The sequence below is a fragment of the Podarcis raffonei genome, chromosome 4 (assembly GCF_027172205.1).
Source record: "Podarcis raffonei isolate rPodRaf1 chromosome 4, rPodRaf1.pri, whole genome shotgun sequence".
Taxonomy (NCBI): Eukaryota; Metazoa; Chordata; class Lepidosauria; order Squamata; family Lacertidae; genus Podarcis; species Podarcis raffonei.
In genome coordinates, this window is record NC_070605.1 from 40169804 (window position 1) to 40192819 (window position 23016).

At 42.2% G+C, this 23016-nt stretch overlaps 1 long non-coding RNA gene across 3 annotated transcripts in view; it reads right to left on the reverse strand.

Moving 5' to 3' along the window:
- The window catches only part of LOC128412862 (uncharacterized), a 119693-nt gene that overhangs the window by 95271 nt on the left and 1406 nt on the right, over window positions 1–23016 (reverse strand). For all 3 annotated transcript variants that reach the window (XR_008330171.1, XR_008330172.1, XR_008330173.1), the window contains exon 2: window positions 3458–3551. This is a non-coding gene — a long non-coding RNA (uncharacterized LOC128412862). The remainder of the gene's footprint in view (window positions 1–3457; window positions 3552–23016) is intronic.

The window sequence follows — 23016 nt, forward strand, 5'->3', positions numbered from 1 at the left end:
CACACTGGCTCTCAAAAAAAGACCTGCATAAAACTATCATTAGCAGCAAATGTAAAACCAAGAAGACATTTTAAACAAATGTAATTTAACCAGACTGGTTGAAATGTACAAGTTTTCTGGAGGTTTCTAAGGCAGTGTAGTGACTAATGTCGATCGGCAGAGAGTTCCACAGCTCGGGTACTAAAGGAATGACTCCTGGCACTTGCGAAAGTGGAAGTTCCACAGATTGAAGTGATCAGAATAATTTCTTGCCCTTCTTCATCACTAACAGAACTAGAATTCATTATGCCAAGGGATGAAAAATGTTATTTTCTGTGCTTCTACAGTTGCTTGAAAAGTACTGTGTCAGATATGAAAATTTTCTCTTAGATCTAACACTGTTCACCCAGGCCCTTCATCTCTGGATGTTGCAATCAACAAGTAATGTCTATGCACTTCAGAATGCCTTAGAAATCACGGTGTGGCATTGCTAGCTACTTGAGCCATTGACTTCTGTGTAATTCAGCATTTTCTTCACTTTACAGGTACTTCTGGTGTGCCTTAATTTTTCTGCTTTCTCCAAGTAGTTAGGGATATGGGAGAAATTCAGTTCCATTTCTGTCTGAATGTATATCTACCTAATTTGCATGTCTTGAAACTCTTAAGTAAAATGAAACACAGCTATCCTTCAAGATTCACACATCTCTGAATCTTGTGATGTAGTGAACACTGAAAAATATGTCCCTGGGGAGAGTGTGTATGCATTTGCATGCATCAGGAACAAAGACATACATTGTTATTAGGGAAATGGCTTGCAAAAAAATGTGTATATTAGGCAGAATTGTGTACAAAAGTGTGTGCACTGGAGAAATGCACACTAACATGCTGATAGGTTTTCATGAGGACTTGAACAAAAGAAAATCACAAGCTGATATGGAAATGTGGAGAAGTGAACTTAAGATTAAAAAGTGAGAAACTGAAATTGACAGATTTCTATCATTATCTAGTATACAGACTACTGACGTTCTGAATGGAAGGGATCTGAAGGACAGCTAATATCTCTACACTGACGCATAAGGCATAAGCCATCAATGTAAGCGGTTAATCATTCCCACTATAACCCTGTGATTATTTTAGAGACAAAACTACTGTGGTTAACAAACAAACAAACAAATCAGCAACACCAAACTCTTTTATTTTGTTTAACAATGGAAGGGTGTTACAGATGTCAGTTTTATTTATTTTGTTATTTTTAAAAAATGCCTGCAGTTAGGTCATCTGTTCAGTCAAGGTGAGAAAACAGATAATGACTTGACAAGCATTGCAACTGAAAATGCAAACAATGCCAATAATTACCCAAATTAACAGTACAGTTTTGATGCTTTGTCACAGGAAGACCTTCTAGCTGTGGCAATGCATTTTTCAGAATTAATTTCTTCCCAAATAATGACTCTGAGCAAAGAAAGCAATGCCTCTCTCCTCTCTCTCTCTCTCTCTCTCTCTCTCTCTCTCTCTCTCCTCTCCTTCCCCCCACCGTTTTAATAATGCAAGTCTGACATGTTAACAATCGGGCACATGCTCATTCATTGTAGCCTGATCTCAGCTGTCTGATAATGGCTTAAGAAGGATGATGAGTGGAATCACACATCAAGGGACTCCTTTGTTGATGGAGGGGACCAGGAGTGCATTTCCAATTTGCAGCTTGGAGATGAGGCTTCAGAAGCGCTGCTTATGTTTGATACCCACTCAGTCCTTACCACCAAACTGCCAACCTCAGAGGTCAAGGATCCTTTTATATTGGATATGGGCAAGTGCCTAAGTAGATTTTCTGGAAATGTTGGCAATTTCCATATAAAACAGAAAAGGTGTGACTGTGTGAGAGGGTGATTTGGACGTGAATGTGTGTTATGGTTCTGTTTATGTACATCCTTGCTTTCAGAACGCAGGCTCTCAATAGTTTCTCATAGTGGTTCTTATGAAATCAGGGGAAGATACATTGATGTGCCAAACCTGGGCAGTGTGGAAGGAGGTCCTGGGCTGCCCAGATAACACACTTTTTCAATAAAAAGACAAACTGTGTGTGTAGGGAAACAGCTCCTCTCAAGAAATATTCATTGCCTGAATTTATTTGCTTATTTATTATACTTATATCCTACGTCTGCTCCAAGATGTTAAAGATGGTGTACCTCAGAGATGGGGAAATGGAGCCAGCCAGCAGGGCAGGTTTTTTTTTTTTAAATCATGTTTACCTCTAGAAAAAAATGGTGCTGGAACTTGTTGCTCCCTTGTTCTCTTATATTGGCAATGACACCCACCTAGAGGTGCCAGAACTGAGTTCCGACGAGTTCCAGCTGGAGGAAAAGCCCTGGCCCCAACTCACAAGGCCAATAGTCAGGCCTGGTGGGAGTTTCAGCCCAGCAGAATCTGTCTTTCTGTTCTACCAGTTCATAGTGGTTGGCATTTGCTTAGAAACTCACTTAGAACCAAAAATTGGGGCAGAGGGCTAGGAATGTGTTTGCCGCTTCTCTGTCTGTTTTGACTGCTTCTTCAGAAACAGAATCAGCCTCTGATGATTCCAGTATATATATTAAGGACATGAAAAGAGTCTGCTGGATCAAGCCAGTGGCCCATTTAGTCCAACATACTGTTCTCACAGTGGCCAGCCAGATGCCTGTGGGATCTTACTGTCTCGGAGGTCAGTCTACATATTTTCCCTAGAGGTTCCAGCAAAACCCACTGGGCTGAGGCTTAGATGTTTTATTTATGTATAAGATTTCTTACCCACCCTTCCCCATAAGGTCCAAAATACTGAGGGTTTATACAGCTCAATTCAAAGGAGCAGTGAGCTTTCATGAGTTCCAAAATTCTTCTCCGCTACAGTGTCAGATCCAGGCTTCAGAAGAATCCCCGCCTTCCCTTCCATTGTCCACAGCAGCCCTTCCCAATTCACAAAACATCCTCCCTGCGGGAACCCCTGATCTACAATCCCCTGCCCCATCTTTTTAAAAGATTGACTGTCTGGCATGTGGATCAGTGGGCAGGTATGTGGCCAGGGAACACCTGTATCTTTACCCATCCTCTCCATGGCACACTGACTGCATTAGCAGCACAGGAAGTCCCTGCAAACATTAGCAAGAATGCTGTTGATGTAGGGTATCTTGATTTCAGTAAAGCTTTTGACAAAATCCCCCCTCCCAAAATTTTCCTCATGCTGCACAAAGTTCTGAGACCAGAGCATAGCTGTCAACTTTTCCCTTTTCTTGCGAGGAATCCTGTTCAGAATAAGTGAATTTCCCTTTAAAAAAGGGAAACATTGACAGCTATGGACCAGAGCTGACACGGGTTGCAATTGATTGGGACAGAGCTTGTGTATAGGGCTCAACTCCTCCCTAAACATAGTTTCAGTTGAACCCCAGAAAATGGTGAAATTTGGGGGGGGGGTTGTGGGATCATTTCAAATCGGTTTGTCTGCAGTCACCTGGTTCTGGTGCTTTTCCTCTCTGCTTACTTCACTCTGTGGGGTTTGGATTTTCGGATGTTATCTGGGAGGAGTTGATTCCCCTGCCTTCAGGCTGTGGATGAAAATATTGGATTTGTTAGCCTTTTCTTCTTGCTCGATTTTACAGTTAGCATTAACTCTAAAGTATGATTGATTTCTCTGACAGTCTAAATTACAGGATGGTTATGAATTTCCCATCTTTAGTGTCGGAAACCGTAACTGCTAATGTGGTGGTAAATGATATTTTTCTGCATGTGACCACAACCTCTATCAGAGTAGTTTCTATTTGCAGGCCAAACTTCAAATTATGTTAAGGCTCTTTCTGAAGGCATGCAGCACGTGCTCTCAATAGCACTCTGCAAAGTGCAATGGGTAGCAGGGTGAATTGACAATTAGAAAAGGCTACTAACTTTGGCTGGCTATCACAGAACAAGTGCTGAGTGCTTTTCTTTTATGGAGGCCAAACCCCTTCACAGTTTTGGGTGTGTTCTGGAATCTGATGTCCTGAACCCTTGATTTCACCCATTTTACTGTTCTTTATTTAACATAACTGATTGTGAGAGAACCCCCTGTCAGTGATGGCCAAACATGGCCCTCCAGCTGTTTGGGGACTACAACTCCCATCATCCATAGCTAATAGGACCAGAGGTCAGGGATAATGGGAATTATAGTCCCAAAACAACTGGAGGGCCAAGTTTGGCCATCATTGCCCTAAGTGGTGTGCAAAATTATGAAACAAAACATTAAAATTCTCAAAACAAAAACCCCAGGTGTTTTGAAGCATTCAAATGATGATTAAAAATTAACAGCAGGTAAAAACAGAGAACACACATGTAACTTCTACATGCCTGGATAGGCTTGCCTGAACAAAAATGTTTTTAAGCAGGCATGGAAAGGAAGACAGAAAAGGTGTCTGTCTGGTGCTATTATTTATTTAGTGAACGAAACTGATACACAGTTTACTTGATAAAAGACAGCTAAACAGTTTACAAAGAAAAAATCCAAAATATAATTTTAAAAAAGCAATAAAGGCAAACACGAAAAACTAGTTAACATAAACATTTTAAATTTCAATAAAATCTTCAATTGTAAAACATTTATATATAATAGAATTACATGCTAAAATTACATTCCTGGGTTGGCTTATGGGGGTGGGGGTGGTGAGATGCTGAAAATAATACAGTAAAGGCACTTGCCTAATACTAATGGGCAGCAAGTCCCAAAGATTAATACACACAAGACCTGTGTGCATTTCTTAATGAGTGTACCTGGACTCTTTGCTGCAGGATTCCATGTTCATTAATAGGAAGGGCAACATCACTGCTGCTTATCACCAAAGGGAAGGGAGGGGCCTGGTGGCACGGAGGTCAGACCTATATCAGTATACCAGCTGGAGCAGTTATTTGGCGCCAGTAGTGCACTGACACCACCCCTACCATCCTGGTAAGTAGCAGATACACCACTGACTGGAGGGTGACTCTGTCTCGAGCTGCCAGTCACTCCTGTTTGTAGCACTAGCTCTTCACTTTAAGGCATTGAATTTGGATCCCCCCAAATTTGTGAAGCTCTGTAGCACTCGCCCCACATACCCAAAGCTTCTCTCCCAACAACTGCAGTCATTTCCCAATTTACTTGGGAGTTATGCTCCAAGGCACTGTGCATTTATGTGAAATCACATATATTTGAAACACCATTGGAAAAGTCTGCAAACACATCCTAAACCTCTGGAAACCCTTGAAAAAAACAGCAGAAGTTTCCAGATGCCAAAATCCATCACAATCGTTCCCTCCAAACCTCCTTGCTCAAACTCCAACTCTCTACAGGCCTCAACAATTGGTGAAAGAGCTCCTAATATACACCTGCAAAGGCTCATGAGATCGCTAAGTGCTGTTTTCATGGCTTTTTTGCCCTTTTTACCAATTTTGAAGTCACTTCAAGGTTCGGCACCGTACTTGGTCACACGTCAATTGGACACACATAAATTGGTCATTGCTTGTCTCTTGGTTCTCCTGATTGTCAGAAGAAACTTCTGCCACCAGCTTAACACTATGCAGTCATTCCAACTGCTTAAATGCCTCAGACACACAAACAGGTTACGAGCTTTGAACAAGCCAAATTGTGTAGGTCAGAATAGCTCATATCCCACTCCCCCATTGAGGTAATCCTTTATAGCATATACTAATAAAAAACTTATTCTCCAATTCCATTATCTACACAATGAGACAGAGGTATCAGCAGGCTTGGAGAAAACCCAGGTTTTGCAGAAGTACAAAAATAACCAGAGATGACCCATTGAATGGGATCAGACTCAAGTGATGTCATGTGGCTTCATATTGCAGACGGGCAGGGTTTAGATAAAGTCACACTGCAGACCAAAGGCTGAGGCCTTGTGGGTCTAATTAGGCTTGCAGGATGCCATACAAGATAAGCCTTTGGTCTGATCCAGTAGGACTGTTCATAATTATGACCCAACAGGACTGATCTTAATTATGTTCCGATATTGTCTTACTGAGAAATAAGTACCATCGCTAGCTATGAGCATTCCAAAGGAAGAGCAGGACACAAGAATAAAATATAGTAAGATGTTACTTATCTATTCAAATGTCGGAAGACTTCAGGATATGGTTTCCAATGGTCTATTTCATTCCTTCAATGCTGGACTCGGGTTGCTGCTTTTGCCAAGGAAGCTGCATTCCATTATCTGTGGCACCCGTGTGAGAAGATGGAATTATTGGGCAGGACCCATCATTGGAAGCCCTGCACAAAGACTTCTGCTTGCACAATGGGGTTTTCCTCCTCTCCTTCCTCTGTGCCCCCCATGCCCCAAGAATTGGTTCGGGGGAGTCAGGAGGACCCCCAGAACAGCACTTGGGGGAGGGCAGTCTGTCTGGCAAGCTGAAATGCTTGCATGGGCAGAACATTCATCATAGTGCAATGTTGAATGCCAATGTTATTGTCATCTCTGCAACTCTCCATTCAGCTTTCAGTCAGCATGTGGCATGGCATCTCAGGGCCAGACCTATCATTGAGCAGAGAGAGGCAGATGCTGAAAGAATGCAGAGAAGTGCAGACCAACAGAGTTATGTGTGTCACATCATCTCTGCTGAGACCTCTAAACTAGTCTGCTGCCTTCAGGTGTGGTGGAGCCTTCAAGGTGTGATTCAACTACCAGTCCAGTCAGCTTTTGTACAAAGAATTTGTGTGTGCGAGTGTGTGAGATGGGATGGGTGGATGCATCTTGTCCTTTATCTCTGATCTGGCCTGACACATTGTCCTTTTTCTGCCAGCTAGTATGATATGAATCGGGGTGGGGAAACACATAGGAATGATGATCATACATGCACTCCCCCCCCCCAGTATGGAACTCAAGGTGGTATATTTAGGGTTGATCCATCACATGCCTTCAGAGCATGCCATAGGATACAGTGTAATGTAGATGATGTTATAAGGAATGAGGTCTAAAAAGTCATGGGTTCAGCTCCATCCCTCTAAAACCATCTAATTTGACCCTGACTCTTCATAATAAAGGGAAGGAAAAGACCTCAGTCTTGGAAGGGAATCTGTGTAGGAGATCCCTTAGGAGCCTTTTTGGGTAGCAACTTCAGTTTAATGAATTGGGGGCCAATGTTACATAGGACAGGCCAAGCAGTGTCAGGCTCTTGTGAGTCATGCTGAATGTCACGCCAGTTGCAAAAGACTCCCCACGTTTTATGCAATTAGGCCTTTCTGTTAATACAGACAAGGAAACAGCACAGAAAGAAACTGCCCTTGTTTTCTGATAGCAGGAAACAATCAGGGCACAGGGCCCGACAGTTTGGCTCATCGGGCTGAATAAGGGAGCAGTGTTAACTCTTGCTTGCAGACCTACAGAACAGACAAAGGTTGCCAGATCGGCATTTCCAATAATAAAGGATGCTGCAAAAGCTGTGGTGTTTGTTCTATGGGCTTCTATAGAGCCACAGTGTTTTGAAATAAGGGAGGTCCATTATGTGTTGCGGAGATGTGATATTCCGGAATTGGGGACGATCGTTTAAAATAATGGGTGTCCCTTAGAACAAGGGCCATCTGGCAGCATTAGCACTGAAATACTTTACCCACAAAAACAAAAGGGGAAGAAGACAGACAGCAATCTTTTTTGTTTTTGTTGTGGAGCCCGACGTACGGGAACAATGCACAAAAACATCATTGATAAGCGGAGGAAAGTATATGGTTCAAAGTGAATGTATTATTATTAATAATAATAATAATAATAATAATAATAATAATTTCATTACTATTACTACTTTCAGAAAAGTGAGAATTGGGACTTGAGGTACTGCACAGCCCTTCTCTTGCAATTGCTTCACCAAGACAATAGGAAAAATGAAGGATGTTACCATTTGCTGGCTGTTTCAGTGGCCTCCCAGTGGCCAGTTTAGGTATTTGTGTAGATTAACATCCACAGAGAAAAAGCACGAAGAATGCCAGTACTTCGACGTCTGACGTACAAATTCACTAAGGTTTGTGTTTCTCAAGAATATTATTTTACACTTCAGATGGCGAGTGCAAAACTGTTAGGTTAGCATTTCCTTAGAATCCTCACACGGGGGTGGGGTGGGGGGGAGGACCCTTCTATTCTGAACTTCTCTTCCTTTGGCAGTTCTTTCCCAGCACTGAGAAGACTTGTCATTGAAGGGGACCAGAGCCTTCCTGGGAAAAGTGGAGTGGGCATCATAAGTGGTGGTTTTGGCTCCTGACCAGCTTGCAGGGGGAGAATCCACTCCGCTCCCTGGCAGGGAGATATAAAGAAATTGCCCATTCCTTCTCTAATCTCTATACCTTTACTTTTGCTTTACACAGGGACTGGGAACTTGTGCCCTCTCAGGAAATTACAGGAGTACAACTCTGAACTTCCTTTCAGTTTTGGTTTCTTTTAGTTGGTCATTTTCTCCCAGTATTAAATTCAGTTCTCTGCATTTCTACATCAGCTTGTATTTTTTTAAAACCTCTCTAAATTCATCAGCATATTAGTGGAAACTCTGCTGACGCACACATCTTTGTAAGCAATTCTGCCAAATACAATGCATTTTTACATATTATTTTTGTAGTACATGATTTATTTATTTTAAAGCATTACTGAGCCAGGTTACCATGGGTGTAGCCAGCATTTTTGTTGGGGGGGCAGGACTTTTGTTGGGGAAGGGGCAGAACCGAGCTGTCTGTTAAGTATTTTTACTGTTAAGTAACTTATCAGTTAAGTATTTTTATTTATTTACTTGATGGGGGGCAGCTGCCCCCCTCAACTCCCCCTGGCTACACCCATGCAGGCTACTGCATTGCAGAATGAGAAGTGCAGGGCTTGGAGGATGACTGTGTTTCATTTAAACTTCACCTTTAAATGCAAACTGAATCAAATTTCTCTGCCTTCCATATTTATGACCATTAGCTGTTCTGGCTGGGGCTGATAGAGGAGTTGAAGTCTAACAGTTTCTGGAGGGCCAGAGGTTCCGAATCCCTGGCCAGGTTGAAAATGGCAGAATCACAAGACAACACCCAGACAAACCTCTTGCCAGTCCCTAGTCAGGTTCGGCTCTTGTGCACACCTTTTCCTGAAAATAAAAAGTATTGAGAGCTCTCCATTTCCTTCTTCCCAGTGCATATCAATTGGTCTTTAAAAAGTGTGCTGCATTGGAATGCCCTCCCTTTAGAGAGATGTTTGTCCTCACTTTACATGTTCAGATGTCAGTTGGAAATGTTTTATTTCGTTCAGGCTTTTACAAACTGTGGTTAGTTTCTTTTAATACCTAACAGCTGTGGATGTTTTTTGGTGTGTTTAATGGTTCTGAGTTTTATAGATATTTTAAAGTTCTATTGGTTACTGTGCTTTATTTATGATATCTCTTTTGTGTTTGGATACCAGATTGTACATTACCTGGGGCTCTCTTGGGAAGAGCAATCTACAAAAGTAACAAGTAAATAAATTAATGAAATATTCTGCAGCTCCAGAGTAAGGGGGGAAGATAGTTCATATCGGGCAGCACATGCAGTGTTTTTTTCCTTTTATTGTACTTGAAGGAGGGATTGCATGGTAGGAACATCAGGGTGCAACCGAGGTGGGGGGAGGCTTTTCATCATATGGAAAAGGCTTTAGAAGTCCTTCTATCTGGATGTAAACTTGAGATTTGCCATGGTTACAGCGGATGCTACTTGCTAAGAATTCTGAGTGCCTCTCTGCAATTGGAAGATGGTTCACAACTGTGGTGTGTGTTTGAAGCAGCAATACTGAAAATATGCTCTCATGAAAGGGAGAGATGGAAACACAGGTAGTGGGTGCAAGAGGCAAGCTCAAAAATTGTAAAGTGAACCTGACAAGGAAGCAGACCCTAAGTAGCTCCCAAAAGATGTGCAAAAAGGAAGAAATATTTCCCAAAGGAAACAGGAAAAGTTTATATATCCTTTCCAAAACCGTTTATTGTTATGGTCTGAGCCTGTAGAGAGAAAGAACCACAGAATATATAATGGCAACCCTTGAAAAGTAGAAAAAGAAAAAGACCTATTCTGTGGCAAAAAAACAAATCCAAATGTGCACATCTCTGTAATTATTAGGATGTTTCACACATTATATAGACAAAACTGTGTTTGCTGCAATGTGAACACATCTGAGAGCTAAAGACACACATATTAAAAAATAATAATTTGTGACATAAATTAAAATTTGTGTTTTGAAATGTCAGCGTTAAAACAAGACACACAAAACAAAGGGGTGGGGAGAGATAATCAATAATCATATATAAACACTCAGTGCAGGGGAGTATCAATGTTTGTGTCCATGTTGCTGGGAAGGGATTAAGCTACTCAGGAGCTCAAAGGAGTTCAGTGAGAGAGAAACCAGCCAAGAAACATAGAATTGCTGAGTTGGAAGGGACCTTGAGGGTCAAGGAGTCCAACTAGGAGGATAACTCAAAGAAGGTATCTGGTTTAAAGAGGTGGTACTTAACACATCACACCCAAAAAACTGTTACACCCAATATGTTCCATGGCTTGCACATTCCTTCAGTCGATATCAGAAGCCGCTTTTCAAGTGGCAGTTCCATAGTGTTAACCAAGAAGCTCAACCGGAACTGTGCACACACACTTAGATAATGTATTATTTTGGCTTTCCCTTGACCAACCAGAGCACAGAATCGGAGGCAGCTCAAGCTAAGCATCAGGGAAAGCCCTGGTGGTTCCCACCAAATATCCTCCCCGTATTAGCTGCTCTAGAGGATTTCGCTGTCCTAATCAATAGGCATCAGGCATATGATGGATCATGTAAGTGCAAGCCTAATTAGACCCCAGAACCTCTACCATATCTAATGCAAGTAGACACCCTTATTTAGCATTCATTAACATTGGACAGTAACAGAGGAAGCCTCCAACAAGCACCTTCCCCTGGGAATGGGATTAAGCCTAAATTTGCATTTCTTAGGAAATATCTCCATTTTCCCATATGAGGCATGTCTAGGTCATACCTAGCTGTGAGTTTTGATTGGTGAGAGACTCCCTACTAAGCAGAGGGGCACTTGCAATGATTTCTCTGTAACATCTCAGGACCTGACTTAACCAGCACTGAATGTCCCTTCCATCCAGCCCTGTCTTAAATGATGCCACAGACCTAAGATCCATCAGAATGTCTCCTTCCTATAACTGAGCACCTCTCAGTCTCATTTGGTTCAATCATCCTCACTCATGCAGTTTGATGGCCCATGCTTCTCGCCAGTTCTGTGCCTTGGCTATGCACTTACCCCATGCTGCTGTTATTCAAGCATGCACCAAACCTGTGGGTCACTGCTGGTATCAAGACTGAGGCAGACTGACCCAGTTTCATAGTCCTGAAGGTCCTGAACTTGCTGGTGAATTGGAACGCTATTCCCACCTGGATGGCGCACTCTTCTGTATTTTCCAATGCAATTTCAGTGTGTGAAAAGTGCACAGAGAAGTACGTTCTCTACAGATAAATGTGTATAGGATTAGTCTTTGGGGGGGGAAGTGCACTGAAAAGCATTGGAAAATATATATTTTGACAAACAAAATTTCATACAGTAATGTGTAGAAGAATGCATATAATTTAAATGTCAAGCTTTTTATACATTATTTTTAAAAATCTGCACAAAACAGGATGGAACAAACCAATGATTGAGTTCCAGCAAAGAGGAAATGAGACTGATTTTGGAAGATCTGTTCATGCTTATTTGACACAAGACTTATTTAGCTTTAGCTAATTCCTTTCCCTTGTCTCCTATTGCATCCCACTGCCTCTCAGCTATTTTTGATGTTTTTCTCCTTTAGAATGGTTAGAACTCTTTTGGGAACCACAAGCCAGTATCACCCCAAAAGTAAACTTTTTGAACGTTAATGGGAGGATTCCTTGGAATCCAGGGTTGAATCGGTCAGGATAGGCCTTAGCATCATTCAGCAATGGAAGCCTAAAGGCTGGTTGGATCACCTGAGCAGTAAACTGAGACAAATTGATCTGTCTCATCTTAAATGTCAGGAGTCCCACTACTTTTGAATTAATTGCCTACCCTAGGGCAGAGGTTCTGGACTCAGCCACAACTGTGGCATCCTCAAGTCACAGTGAAGACCCAATAAATCGCTTCTCTTCACTCCTCCTTCCTCGAGGCAGGTACCTACACTGGACATCACCCTTCTCACTTCTTTCTAACTTTCTGTATTTTGTAGATTGCACTTGCCAACAGTTGCCACAAGATCATAGAATTGTAGAGTTGGAAGGGACCCTGAGGATCATCTAGGCCAGCGGTTCTCAACCTGTGGGTCCCCAGATGTTGTTGGACTACAACTGCCATCATCCTTGAGCTCTGGCCTTGCTAGCTAGGGGTGATGGGAGTTGTAGTTCAACAACATCTGGAGACCCACAGGTTTAGAAAGGCTGATCTAGGCCAATGCGGGAGCCTAAAAGTTTTCCAAGCCCCTGGCCCTAGGGGGTTAGTGGTGGCAGCAACAAGGAGTAGGTTGTAGGTGGATTTGGTGAGCAAAGCAAATAGTTGTCAGAGACCAGGCTGAGGAGTACTGCTCTGATGAGTAATGGTGTGAGCCTCCCCCTTCCCTTGCTCCTGACCAGGATTCTGAAGCTGCCCAGGAACAGTGGAACAGTATAGATTTGGAAGAGTGGTTTGCAGAGGGGCATAGTTGTGAAAAGAAAAGTCGGGAAGAACTGGGGGGTGAACAGCAAAGTGAAGAAGAACTGGAAGAGAGAGAGCTAACAGACTCTTTCTCGCTGGAAAGTGTCCAGACTATCAGTCCAAGGTCACATAGAGCAGATAAGGTGGCTACACAAAAAGCAGGGTGGTTGAGAGATCAGGTTTCAAGACGGAAGTGACTAGAGGGGAAGTGGGTGGAATCCTTAATTGGGAACACCTTTATTCCAAGAATGGATCCTTTGTTCTTTTGCTGTGATCAATTAAGACTCTTTAAATAGACTCTTTTTGCTTTGTCCTGCTTATCTACGACGAAAGGGGAAGACGAAGCCAAGAGCCCGGAGCCTGACAATAGTTGTGCAGCCCCTAGTACTGCAGAAATATGCATTAGGTGGAGAAAATAGAGACAAAGAAACCCCACCATGTCATAAAACTAGACCTGGAGATCAGCGAAGAATAAAATTGTCTGCCAATACATTTAGGTTAGCTAAAACAAAGGCCTTCATGAAATGAATAATTAACTTATGGAATTCAGAGCAATACAGATGTAATGAAAACCAGAGGCTTAGGTGGTTTGTAAAATGGGCTTAAATACATTGGTAAGGAATAGATTCACCAACAGATATTAGCTCAGTCATGATAGCTAAATTGAATCTCTGTGTTTAGGGACATGGTGCTTCCAAATATCAGTTGCTGGAGTGTGGGGGTCATTAATAAGTCCTAGACTAGAGGAACACACACAGCCCAGTCTGATATTAGAGGGCTCTCCATATGGCATATGAAGAGACCCATAAGAAAAAGCAATTACGGTAAAATAGCCCACTAAGACCTGGTACTGGGGAACAAGATTGCATTGTGGGGAGGGGGGGGGTTGGAACCCAAGTGCAAACAAGTTGCACAAGTTGACAGCCGTTGCAACAAAATTCCTATAGCTTTTGAAAATATCAACCCTTTAGAAAGTTATATGAAAGGCAGACTTCTCTTGACACTTTTTTAAGATAAAAGAAAACAAACAGCCTTTGTATGTGACCAGAGCAAGGAGATCAGCGATCGGGCTCAGCAGGACTGAATTAGCGAGTGACTCATATTTCTCATGGGATGGCAACTGTGCTTTTAAAAGGAAATTCTGTATAATATTTTCTGCGGCAAACTCTCCAAAATCAGGGCAAGGGGGGGGGGGACAAACTTTATGTAACAGTGTGCAACTTTTACAACAGAACCCCAAATGGCTGCTGCCAAATGTTTTGTTCTGTTTGAGTGTCCCCTAGAACTTCTTTCATCCCAAGCTCACCCACGGAATACTTTAATTCCCAGGATCATTACTGTAGCCCTACTCAGGTTTTCAGTATTCTTGCGTGTAAGCAAACCTACAAGGAAAGGTGGATACATGCTGCCAAGCCCTCCCCTCCATTATGTCTTCTCTTCACACTTTAGGGCCTTCCATGGGTTTAAAGGCTGAGGATCCGAAGCTCATGAAGGCCTCACACAGTTTGGAACCCCACAATCATGAGCCTCAATGAGTAAAAGAGGCTCCCAGCTTCAGACATTCCCCCTCAAATTTGTGGAGGGCTCCTCATCATGAACATATGATGGCCTGCAGAGTAGGAGCTTAGCATCACCTGCCTTCTGCTCATGTGTTCAATTAATTAATTTTCCTTACAAACAAGGAAACAGAATGCCCCAATTGGGCAAGTGGCAGCAGAGATATGGAAAATAAAAAGATTGAAGCAAAAAATGGTACAGAACCCAGAAAAGGTGGAAAGAAGAGTTTGAAGAACATGTGTTGCACTTAGTGGTTAAGTGGTCCAGATAAACAGATGGAAGACTTGGTTCTGCACAATTTCTTCGTCAGTCTGTGAAAGAAACACGGAGAACAGTACATATTATTGATCAATGAAATCAAAGCACCCAGAAGCAATATGAAATGCAACAGTTCTTCACTAGAACATGAATCTGCATATTGTGCTAAATCCTAAACTGGAATGAGCCTGGTCTTCCTGAGAAAGCATTGGTTTCTGCACTTCCCCCTCCTCTCCTTCCACATGTCTGAGAGCAGCAGCAGATATGGGGCAGTGCAGGAAGTTTCCTCACACAGGGTGCCATGCCAAGGGGGCACAAAGTAGTATCAGTAATAGTAATAAAGTTGATAACCTATACAGGTACCTACTGAGAAGGGCTTGAAAAAAGCAACTGTGCCAAAAGGAATTATTGTGAAAATAAGAAATATTTAGTAGGGGCCACCAAATTTGGTCCCTGTTCACCATATTACCCAAGTTCTCAACTGATGACTTTGGCAACATTTAGACACTTGCCTTGAATGTGAGCTTGCTGTGTTAGCTAGACATGGGATTGTGGTTTATAACAAATTCTGCTCCCTTCCAAAACAAGTCCACTGCAAACTATGGTTTCTGAAACTTGTTAAACTAGCCAGCACTTGTTATAAATCGGGATTCCTGGATATAGGTAACGTGACAGCTGAGGTCCAGGGAAAATGAAACTGTGCTGTAGAAATCAGGCAAAGAGTTTGCAGTTGTTGGTGCTCCATGCGGGCATATATGGAATAAGGAGAAGGAGAAAGATCCAAGAAAACTCATGCTTTTGATATCTTATACACCAATCTTAAAACTAAGAGTAAAGGAATGCCAAAGAGATATTATGAATGACAGAATTTTACAAATTCCTTAAAAAGACTTTCCCCCCCCAAGGATGGCTAATAGAATATTGGAAGGTCCAAAATAAATCCATGCTTGTTGAAGCTCCAGGGAAGAGTTAAATATGCATGATGGACTCATTATTGAAGAATGACCAGACCTATGGAAAGAAATACGGAACATCATCCATGTGAGTCTTCTGGGAATTGAGCTATGTTAAGAGAATGCTTGAGAAGCTATTTATTGGCCAGGCATATGTGCTCAAACTGAAGTCTAGGTGCAGCTATGTACCAGATGTCAAACTTTCAGAAACAAGGTCTTTTTAGTTTTTGTGTTGCCTCATGAATTTTTTGCAGAACGAAGTGGCATTATGTTTTGCACCACAAACTATTATTACATCAAAGGACAGAGTGACAGGGATACTCACTAGATAAGGACTAATATTTTATTCAGAAAAGAAAGATGCAGTTATTGCATGGAGAGCAGTTCTGGGAAATACCAGCAGAGAACTGAAAATTAGAGAAGCAGATATTTTGAGTATGGGTCACACCATGCTGAAGTTGTTTACTTATGCGCCTCCTGCTCCATATGGAATTATAAGAGACAAAAATGTGGAAATTCAGCTCCTCTTTGCAGAACACATGCATTGTACAAAGGTTCTAGCTTCTAAACCTACGATGTCTTGTTTTAGAAATGGCTATCAGGCAACAGGACTGAGATAGACCTCAATTTGAACCTCCAGATACTTTTTCCACTAGTGAAACCAGCATCATTTCTCTTACGTGCATATGAAGTTACCCTATACTGAAGCAAACCATTGGTCCATCTGGCCCAATGCTATTAAGACTGGAGGAAACTCTCCAAATCTCAAGAAGCAACAAGCAAAGCTATTTGTTGTTATTAGTAATCTGCAGCCAATTGTATACATTCTTTTTTTTAAAATCTCTTGACATTTTGGTAGCATAATACTATAATAATAATAGTGTGTGTGTGTATTTCTTGTTTCAAGAAAAAAATCCGTTACTTTTTTTCCAAAAGTTCTCCGATTCCCCTTATGTTTTGATCTAACTTTTGCTAACCCACCAGCTGTTTTAGACTACAGCTCTCATCACCTCCTTCCAGGCATTTTTGCAAACACAAATAAAAACAATACATGGCATAAAAATACCCATGGAAGTGAAAATAATATATAAAAAATGTTTGCAAAAATGTGTGTATTTAATCAACATTGCAAACAGAGATGTGCTTATTAGCAGAAATTTGCACTAAAATGCTGATGAATTTTCATGAGGATTTAAAAATAATCACAGTAATCACAAACTGCTGCAGAAATGTGGCTGACTGGATCAAAGACTGGAAAGATGAGAAACAAAGATGACAGACTTGTCCTTCTGTACTTCTAACCTGCCCAGAGACCTTGTGGTCAAAGGCAGGTAAGAAATCTTACTAAGAAGTACAAATAAGTAAATAATATATGGTTGTTTCATTGTGTTCTGGATCCGGTAGAAATAAGTCCTCTCACTCACACTCTGAGCATGTCAGTCCGCCCCAAGGTGACAATAAGGTAATGATGACCACAGCCCTATCAACATGTATGGTGCTTTACAGAGAGCAAAAGGACAGGTCCCTGCCTTAAGGAGATTTCAGTCTGCAATTTGACTCCAGTTAAGTTACTGTAGAGCATGGGACCCAGGTCATTGTACTAAGACATCATAGAGAAAGGTGCTGTTGAACTTCTTAAAGAGAGAATTCCATCAGTTACATTTCCCTGCAAGCACCCTTTCTGAATTAAAAATGAATCCTGAGCTTTTTAATTAGAAAAAGGAAAAGGAAAGAAAAAAGTGCCATTTACAGAGATTTTAAATCTTGACTATTGGAGTCTTACTATATGTGGTGCAATTAATTAAAAGTGCAAATCAAGCTCTGTAGACATTAAAAAGCCTTTTTTGGAATCAGACTGCAACTTTGAGCCCCCAGGGACAGAATGATTGATCACTTCTGTAGTTACTTTTAATAATCCCGTAATATTTTTCATCACATAGAAAGTTGCTTTCCTATTTTGTATTCAAGCATGTTGTCGCAGCACTCCGACCGTGTGTTCAGAATTTTCGATCTCGCACTCCCAGAAAGGTGGTGTCACTTTCTGTTTTAAGGGAAGAAAAATGTGCAATATAAAGTTTGCGTTTAGTAAGGATTTTAATCTCAGATATATTAAAAAATATATAAAAGTGCAGCATTGGCAGGATACCATAAATCATAGTTACATGTTTCTCCGGAACGGTTTTATGGAAGTTGGAGTGGATAGATTGCATTATCCTGTAATGCAGAATGCCAATAATGCCTGTTCCTATTCTTCAGAGGCACCTTTACAGTAGAAGCAAATTATTCTTATTGAAGTAAATAATGCACACAAAACTGCCTTTATACAGGCTACAGTATGATGGAGAGAAAGCACACACAAACTCAAATTCCTTTTGATTTCTGGCTATCTGAAAAAAAATGAATTTTCCTTAAGTTGCCTATTTCCTGCGCTTGTCCACAAAATTACCAACTCTTCTTTCAATACAGCATATCTCACACTTTGGGAAACATTGCATTTATATTTCCTTCTGGCGATATTCTTTCAGCACCATTTAAGAGAATATTTACAGTAGGCAAATGTACAGTTAGAGACATGTTGGTTGAACTATTGCTGTTGAAATAAGTTGACATGAAGGTAGAAAAAAAGGATGTGTATTTAAAGTGGCAAACTGCACAGCAAAAAGTTTTTCCAACAATAAATGGAAAACAAAACAACACACAACTTCCATTTTGGTTCTATAAGAAACAAACTAGTTTTGTGTTGTTTTCAGAATCCTTGAGTCCATGATGAGCTATGTATGCTACCTATACACTCCAACTTCCATAAGAAACATGTAATCATGCATGACATCCTGCTCATGTTGCACGTGTATGTGTGAGTGTAAAACATCTGAGGTTAAAATCACATATGATGAAGCTGAATGCTTGTGAATGTAGTGAATTGTTTGAAATTTAGAATTACTTTGCATTCAATCTGAGTTGAGGCACTATTGCTTAAGCAGCTTATATTGGATCCAATTATGAAGTCTCATGAGCTTTGGATGCTTCTCATGTCAAACTCAAGGAGAGAATGAGGAAAAAATAATATTCTGCAAATACATTCCTCCCACATGCAGCTGTTTTATTTTTTGTTAAGTTTACTATGACCTTGATAGGAAGAACTTTAAGCAGGTGTAAACGGGGGGAAAGTATTCACAACCTGAATCCATTGTGACTTGAGTCAGTGATTTTAGGCAACTATCCTATTAGTGGGATAGGAGAGCTGGGGGGGGGGAATCACATCTGGCAACCAATGCATCCTTTTGGTTTCAGATAGTACATGAGTAGACGAATCTAAAAAGCCCGGGACACAAATTTTCATGGCCCTCTAGCAGCTGTGGTGGCTCATTTGCCAGAAATAATGTATTTAGTGTTAACTCTGGAAGTCTATACTTGATTCTGACCAAACCAAGCCTCCTGATGTATCTTGTGCTCTAGGAGGCTTAGTCCTCATGTACTATCTGAAATCAAAGGGGTGTATTAGTTGCCAGATGTGAAATATATTGATATTATTTTCGGCTCTCTTATCCCCTACGTAGAGTAGCAAAAGGTGGGGGCAGATACCAGTGGGAATAGTTTCTGTTAATATCACTGCCCCCCCCCTGCATGTGTGTGGTGAAATGTATTTTTAGTGGGAGGTGTATCTGGTGGCTATGAAATGGATCCCCTTCCACCTCATCAGTTGCCTATAAAACTGAAAATTGCTTCACCCCCCACCCTGCCACCAATTCTGTCCACATAGGTAAGCACTATGGCTATCTGTAAGTTTCTCTCCCACACTCACACATGTACACGGTGCTTGCCAATGAAGAGTATAAAGCTGATAATAATAATAATAATAATAATAATAATAATAATAATAATAATAATAATAATAATTCTATTATTTATACCCCGCTCATCTGGCTAGACTTCCCCAGCCGCTCTGGGCAGCTCCCAACAGAATTAATAATAATAATAAAGTGATAAAACATCAAACATTAAAACTCCCTAAGCAGGGCTGCCTTCAGATGTCTTCTAAAAGTTAGGTAGTTGTTTATTTCCTTGACATCTGAGGGGAGGGTGTTCCACAGGGCTGGCGCCACTACCGAGAAGGCCTCTGCCTGGTCACTCATAACTTCAGTGAGGTTGTGTTCAGTGACATTCATATTTTGATTCACACCAGGGATGGCAGAGGCTGTGACCTGCCAGGTGTGCTTGGATTCCAGCTCCCATCAGTCTAAGCCAGTGCGCCCAAAGGACAGGGATGTTGAGAGTAGTAGTTCCTCATCGTTTGGAGGGTCACCAATTGGCCTGCCTTTATTCAGGCCTGTGAAGATTTAAGCGTACAGTCAGTGATGGGTGCCCATATTCTTGGCTGCTCCAAATCTACAGCCGGCCCTGGTGGGCTAAGAGGTCGGCAATGTGCCTGCACAGTGCTGCCCAACGAAAGAAGTTTGATCCCTTATTATTTCCCTTTCTCACTTCCCTCAAGCTGGCAGACGTGTAGAAGAGCCCTAATGGATCCCAGCAGGCCTGGCATTTATCTTCCCTGCAGCAGCCCTCAGAATGACTTCATTTGAGGCCTATACGACTAGATAAATGGAGCAGAGGATTTAAGACATAGCCCTTTAATGAATTCTATTAAAAACATGCTTTCCGAGTGGAAAGTATGAGAGGGCGATCAGCTCTACATAACAAGCGCCTGGTGCCAACGGAATCACGGCCAAGCGAGCAAGGAAGATGAGGGCTGAATATGCGAGCCTCGTTTGCATATAGGGCATCTCGGAGGAGCCATAAGAACTTCCCGGGATGTGAATTATTATCTTAAGCTTCCAAATTGACAAATTCCCGAAGCATAAAGGGCTACAATTGCCTCTCTGTGGCAAAGGGAACGTGACTGACAAACTCCGCAATACCTCTGCCAAGGAGTTACTTGAGTTTTGATAGCATTGCTTCTGGTCGCAATTGTGTGAGCGCGAGCTGGGAAAAGAGCAGTAACCCAGTATTATCAGATTGTGAATGGCCTGCAATGTTAAAGGGAGAGGCCCGGGTTTTTCTGTGAATTATGTCATCTTTTATAGCAAGGCTCCCTCGGGAACTGCTAAAGCCGCATGTGTGTATGGGGCAGCGGGGGGGGGGGGGGATGGAGAGACAGAAAGAGATGGTTCTTTTGTGATTTATTGGCAGGTACTTGGCGGGAGGCTGTTTTATCATCCTTATTTTTATACCCAGCGTCACAGAATGAATCCCCACAGTGAGGCAACGAGAGGCTGAATGCTGTGTTGCTGAAGGGACTTCTTGTGTGATTTGCTGGCTCTGAAAGGGTATTATTGTCTATGTAAGGGCCAGTCAAATTCACACAACCTTGAATGTGGGCTCCAGTGCCAGCTGCACAGGAGGATAGCATGGGCTCCGATATATTTTTAATAGTTGTTTATTTTCATTTATTTGCATTGCATTTTTAATATATATATTTAAAATACCACTTAATACCACAGTTTTAAAGTGCTTAGGATTGAATCATGAAAGCAAGAGGAAAGTCTCACTTAGGGCACTTTTCAACTGTTGTTATTTTCAGGTGGGATTCGGTCACATACTAGCAAACGCAGTTTGCACAATTAAAAGCGATTTTGGCGCTTTTGCACAACAAACTCGCATTCCCAAAAGATTGGGCTTTTTGCAGTAAGGAAAGTGATAAGGAAAGCCCCAAACTAATAAGATCAAACGGTTGTTAAAATAGCCAACGTTGTCTGAACTGCCTGCAAGCAGATCAGGATGAATGCTCAATTCCAAGGTCATCTGGAAGCTCCTTAAAATGCTTGCTGAAATAATAAAGCATCAGATGTTCAACAGGAAGTTTAACTAGCAGGAACAGTGGTCAGGGATGATGGGAACTGTAGCCTAGAAACAGCTGGAGACCCAAGTTTGGGAAACCCTGTCCTAGCCTAAACCTCCAGTCGTGACACCATATTGGTTCTAACATGGGAAGCTGGAGTCTAGCAACATCTAGAGGCCACAATTTACCCAACCCTGATGTGCAGTCATGTGGGATGTGTACAAGACTAAAATGATCCGCAGGAAATCTATGACTGGATCTCTTGATGTCTTGTTCTTCTGGAAAGAGCAGCTGTCTCGGTTTGAGTTAATTTCCTCTGCTTGTGTCTGGCACAGGCCCACAGTTGGGGGATTAATGCTCCCCACCGCTGCTGATTCCCCCAAGGCAAATGGCTCTGGCTTCACTGCCATTGGCCATGGGCTGAGGAAGAACTTACAAGCACATCACAAGTTTCGGGGGTGGTGGTCTAGTGATTGCTTCAATGCATGCTAAACTCTGGATTTCCCCCACTGCGGCTGATCACTCCACTAGAGTTTTTATAAGCTTTGCAGATGGCACAGTAGAATATCAGCTTGCATATTTGGTATGGAATGAAGAAGTCAGCATGACCACCAGCAGCCCCATCCTATGCCCCACATGTTTCCTCCAGAGTAAATCCCACTTAATTCAACATAACTTCCTAATCACTGAACACAAGGCTGCGGTCTTAACTCCACTGATAAACCCCCATCCCCCCATGAGCTTAATCTACATTACAGCCTACAGTCAGGATTAGGAGAGGGGGGGACTCTAATGAGATGACAAACCACTGCTTCTTTGCCTCCACCTAAATTGTGCCATCATGGTGCTTTGGGTAGTTGGATAGTAAAACGAAGTGTTTTGTGCTATGAACCGCCCTGAGATATTCAGATGAAGGGTGGTATACAAATTTAATAAATAAATAAAACAATTAAACCGTGACACCTCCCCCCCAAAAAAACCCTACACCACCGCTCCATAATTTCCCTCTATAGTGGAGTAATTTTGACGATTATTTTTCTCCATTTAGCGTGACACGATCCATGGGGGGTTGGGTTTTCTGGGGGGGCGGGGTCGCAGCAGCTGAAAAACCAAATCCACACCCTTATTGAGGGTCCAAGGAGGGATCTGGACTCTCCCTATGCTCAGAGGCACTCTCTTCCACGGTCGTCTGGTGAGTCAAGCATTGCACGTAAGCCTCGAGCTTGAAGTTTGTCCCTTCCCGGAGCTTGAGCTGACGCCCACCCTATCGCACGTAGACACCCGATTTCCAGAAGAGATCCTACAAACCTAGAGTGCAGCCTCTGTAACTAAAAGCCTCGCGAATAGTTTTTTTACTGCGTCCGATTCGGAAACCAGCATCCTTCCTACAACATCACAAGGGGGAGGTGGGGCGAAGCAGCTGTGTGGGCTAACGTCTAGTCACGCAGAATGGGAAACGGCGGGGAGTGTCTGATGCCACGAGCGCTAAGAAAGAAGCAGGGGGAGAGGGGAGGATCCCCGCAGGAGGGTGGCTGACTGGCATGGGGGGGCGAAGACTGCTTGTGAGTAAATAAGGCATGCCTGATCGATTTTCGACTTTCACTGATGCTTTGATGCTGCCCCTTCCCCAAGCGGATGAAACGCATGGATTTTGCACCGCGACAGCTTTTGCTACCACGTGCAGCTGGAGCGAAAACAACGCACCCGCGCAAGCAAAATAGAATAATAAGAAAAATAAAAATCTAGGCTTGTTGCGAACAGTTTGCTGGGGCC